Here is a 5,389-nt window from a genome sequence, read left to right on the forward strand (position 1 = left end):
AGATGCGTTTACTATATTAATAGGACGTAACTTTAGTAGTAATAGCATAGCATACACGACAACCTCGATGGCGGCACGATGATGGAGATCATGATGATGGGGATCATGGTGTGGCGCCGGTGACAAGAAGATCATACCAGTGCTTTGGTGATGAAGATCAAGGAGCACTTGATGATGGCCATATCATGTCACTTATGAATTGCATGTGATGTTAATCCTTTTATGCACCTTATTTTGCTTAGAACGACGGTAGCATTATGAGGTGATCTCTCACTAAAATTTCAAGACGAAATTGTGTTCTCCCCGACTGTGCACTGTTGCTACAGTTCGTCATTTCAAGACACCACGTGATGATCAGGTGTGATAGACTCAACGTTGACATACAACGGGTGCAAAATAGTTGCACACGCGGAACACTCGGGTTAAGCTTGACGAGCCTAGCATGTCCAGACATGGCCTCGAAACACATGAGACCGAAAGGTCGATCATGAATCATATAGTTGATATGATTAGCATAGGGATGCTTACCACTGAAACTATCCTCAACTCACATGATGATCGGACTTGAGCTAGTGGAATTGGATCATGAACCACTCAAATGACTAGAGAGATGTACTTTTTGAGTGGGAGTTTAGCAAGTAATTTGATTAGTTAAACTCTAATTATCTTGAACATAGTCTAAGTCCACTTTGAAAATATTTATGTTGTAGATCAATGGCTCACGCGACATTCACCCTGAATTTTAATACGTTCCTAGAGAAAGCTAAGTTGAAAGATGATGGAAGCAACTTTGTAGACTGGGCTCGTAATCTTAAGTTGCTCCTGCAAGCTGGGAAGAAGGATTATGTCCTTAATGCTGGGCTAGGATATGAACCACCCGCCGCAGCTAACCAAGATGTTAAGAACGCTTGGTTAACACGCAAGGAGGACTACTCAGTAGTTCAATGTGCAGTCTTGTATGGCTTAGAGCCGGGACTTCAACGTCGCTTTGAGCGTCATGGAGCATATGAGATGTTCCAGGAGTTGAAGTTTATCTTTCAGAAGAATGCCCGGATCGAGAGGTATGACACCTCCGGTAAATTCTATGCTTGCAAGATGGAAGAGAATTCGTCTGTCAGTGAACATGTGCTCGAAATGTCTGGGTACTCAAACCGTTTAGCTGACCTGGGGATTGAACTCCCGCAAGAGGCTATCACTGACAGAATTCTTCAATCACTGCCACCAAGCTATAAGGGCTTTGTGTTGAACTATACCATGCAAGGGATGAACAAGTCACCCGGCGAGTTATCCGCGATGCTGAAAGTCGCGGAGTCAGAACTCCGTAAAGTGCATCAAGTGTTGATGGTGAATAAGACCACTAGTTTCAAGAGAAACGGCAAAGGAAAGAAGGGTAACTCAAGGAAGAGCGGCAAGGATAATTATTTTCATGATCAGAGAGGTATTGAATAGCATTAAGGATCTTAACATATGATCTTCCAGCGAGTAATCCAACTAGCATCAACTACAAGGAGTAATTAACACTACTAGCAACCTTACAAGTACCAATCGGAGTCGCGAGACGGAGATTGGTTACAAGAGATGAACTAGGGTTTGGTGATGAGATGGTGCTGATGAAGATGTTGATGGAGATGAGTTCCCTTCCATGAGAGGAGTGTTGGTGATGACGATGCCGATGATTTCCCCCTCCGGGAGGGAAGTTTCCCTGGCAGGACGGCCCTGTTGGAGCTCTAGATTAGTTCTGCTCAAGTTTTGCCTCGTGGCGGCGGCGTCTCTTCCCGAAAGCTCTCTCTTGATTTTTTCTGGGATGAAACCATCTATATAGAAGAAGATGGGAGCCGGAGGGGTAACAGGGGGCCCACGAGTCCACCAGGCGCGCCTAGGGGGGTAGGGCACGCCTGGCAGGCTTGTGGCCTCCTGGTGGCTCCCCTCCAGTACTTCTTCTGCCAAGTATTTTTTATATATTCCAAAATAATTCCTTGCTGATTTTCATGGCTTTTGGAGTTGTGCAGAATAGGTATCTCTAACTTGCTCCCTTTTGAGCCCAGAATTCCAGTTGCCGACATTCTCCCTCTTCATGTAAACCTTATAAAATAAGAGAGAAAAGGCATAAGTATTGTACCATAATGTGTAATAAGAGCCCATAATGCAATAAATATCAATATGAAAGCATGATGGAAAATGGACGTATCACCGTACCACTCTAGTGTGGAACGTACCCTTGTGGACCTTCGTGGTTCTATAGCAACTTGATCCGAAGCTTCATGATCATCATCATTAATTTCCTCTTCAGCTGGCGTAGACGCCACATGAACAATTTCCCGCGCTGCGCTACTCTTCGATTCGAGAGGGGGTATAAATACCTCATCAAGTTCTACTTTCCTCCCACTTACTTCTTTCGAGAGAAACTCTTTCTCTAGAAAGGATCCGTTCTTGGCAACAAAGGTTTTACCTTTGGATCTAAGATAGAAGGTATACCCAATAGTTTCCTTAGGGTATCCTATGAATACGCATTTTTTCGCTTTGGGTTCGAGCTTTTCTGGTCGAAGTTTCTTCACATAAGCATCGCAGCCCCAAACTTTAAAAAATGACAGGTTAGGTTTCTTGCCAAACCATAGTTCACACGGTGTCGTCTCAACGGATTTAGACGGTGCCTTATTTAAAGTGAATGTTGCAGTTTCCAATGCGTATCCCCAAAATGATAGCGGTAAGTCGGTAAGAGACATTATAGATCGTACCATATCTAATAAAGTGCGATTACGACGTTGAGACACTCCGTTACGTTGCGGTGTGCCAGGCGGCGTGAGTTGTGAAACGATTCCACAATTCCTTAGGTGTGTGCCAAACTCGTGACTCAAATATTCTCCTCCACGATCAGATCGTAGACACTTTATTTTTCTGTCACGTTGATTCTCAACCTTTCTACGTCAATAAAAGTACTTCCTCGATAGTGGTGCCAGAGATCCTTCTGTCGTCTTTCGAGCTTGCGTTGGTTTTTTTCCCTTGAAGAGGAAAGGGTGATGCAGCACATGAGCAGTAAGTATTTCCCTCAGTTTGAGAACCAAGGTATCGATCCAGTAGGAGAATCTCGTCAAGTCCAGAGTACCTGCACAAACACAAAGAGCTTGCACCCAACGCTATAAAGGGGTTGTCAATCCCTTCAAGATTGTTTGCAAAGTGAGATCTGAAGGCGGAAAGTGCAACGAAGTAAAAAAATGTAAGGCTAAAAATATGGTGTGGAGTAGACCCGAGGGCCATAGTGTTCACTAGAGGCTTCTCTCAAAATAGTAAATATCACGGTGGGTGAACAAATTACTATCGAGGAATTGATACAACCGCGCAAAGTCATGATGATATCTAAGCCAATGATCATACATAGGCATCACCTCCGAGACAAGTAGACCGATACTTTCTGCATCTACTACTATTACTCCACACATCGACCGCTATCCAGCATGCATCTAGTGTATTGGATTCATAACGAACAGAGTAACAACTTAAGCAAGATGACATGATGTAGAGGGATAATCTCAAACCAATGATGAAAACCCCATCTTTTTACCCTTGATGGCAACAACACGATGCGTGCCTCGCTACCCCTTCTGTCACTGGGTGAGGTCACCGCACGGTATGAACCCAAAACCAAGCACTTCTCCCATTGCAAGAATCATAGATCTACTTGGCCAAACAAAACCCACAACTCGAAGAGAATTACAAGGATATGAAATCATGCATAAGAGAGATCAGAAGAAACTCAAATAAGATTCATAGATAATTTGATCATAAATCCACAATTCATCGGATCTCGACAAACACACTGCAAAAGAACATTACATCGGATAGATCTACATGAAGATCATGCAGAACTTTGTATTGAAGATCCAAGAGAGAGAAGAAGCCATCTAGTTACTAGCTATGGACCCGTAGGTCAATGTGAACTACTCACGCATCATCGGAGAGGTCATGGTGTTGATGAAGAAGCCCTTCGTGTCCGAATCCCCCCTCCGACAGGGCATCAGAACATGCCCAGATGGGATCTTGCGGAGATAGAAGCTTGCGGCGGTGAAAAAGTACTTTCGATGATCTCTCGATTTTTTATGGAATTTTAGGGAATATATAGGCGCAAAACCTAGGGCAAAGGAGCCTCAGGGAGCCCACAAGACAGGGGCGCCCCCCCCGGCCGCGTCATGAGGGCTTGTGGGGTCCCTGGTGGCCCCCTGCCCTGATTCTCCGGCTTCCCGATCTTTTTCTTTTCCAGAAAAAAAACTTTTTGGCAGTTTCATTTCGTTTGGACTCCGTTCAAAATCCTCCTCTGAAAGGGGTAAAAAACATGAAAAAACACGAACTGGCTCTTGGCACTGAGTTAATAAGTTAGTCCCAAAAAATATATAAAAGGCATGCAAAACATCCAAAGTTTGACAAGATAATAGCATGAAACCATCAAAAATGATAGATAAGTTGGAGACGTATCAAGCATCCCCAAGCTTAACTCCTGCTCATCCTCGAGTAAGGAAGTGATAAAGACTGATTTTTTAATGTGGAATGCTACCTAGCATAGTTGTCCTTTGCAACTTCTTTTACGTGACATGAATGTTCAGATCCGAAAGATTCGAAACAATAGTTTGCTATTGACATGAAAACAATAATACTTAAAGCAAACTAGCAAGGTAATCATGAACTTTCAAAATAACAAGGCCAAGGAAAGTTATCCCTACAAAATCATATAGTCTGGCTATGCTCCATCATCCTCACACAACTAATGTAAATCATGCACAACCCCGGTATTGGCCAAGTGATTGTTTTCGCACTCTTACTTTCTCAAACCTTTTATAACTATCATGCAATACATGAGCGTGAGCCATGGATATAACACTATAGGTGGAATAGAGTGTGGTGGTGGTTGTGAGACAAAAAGGAGGAGATGGTCACATTGACTCGGCGTATCAAAGGGCTATGGAGATGCCCATTAATAGATATCAATGTGAATGAGTAGGGATTGCCATACAAGGGATGCACTAGAGCTATAAGTATGTGAAAGCTCAAAAGGAGAACTAGTGGGTGTGCATCCAACTTGCTTTCTCACGAAGACCTAGGGCAATTTTGAGGAAGCCCATCATTGGAATATACAAGCCAAGTTATATAATGAATATTCCCACTAGCATATGGTAGTGACAAAGCAAGGAGCTATCAATCATGAATAACATGGCGCTATTATGAAGCACAAGTGTGGAAAAAGATAGTAGCATTGTCCCTTCTCTCCTTTTCTCTCTTTTTTCATTTGGGCTCTTAGGCCTTTTTTTTTCTCTTTTTTTGTTTTGGGCTCTTTGGCCTCTTTTTTTTATTTCCTCACATGGGACAATGCTCTAATAATGATGATCATCACACTTTTATT

This window comes from Hordeum vulgare, chromosome 5H, assembly GCF_904849725.1.
Source record: "Hordeum vulgare subsp. vulgare chromosome 5H, MorexV3_pseudomolecules_assembly, whole genome shotgun sequence".
In the NCBI taxonomy this organism is placed as follows: Eukaryota; Viridiplantae; Streptophyta; class Magnoliopsida; order Poales; family Poaceae; genus Hordeum; species Hordeum vulgare.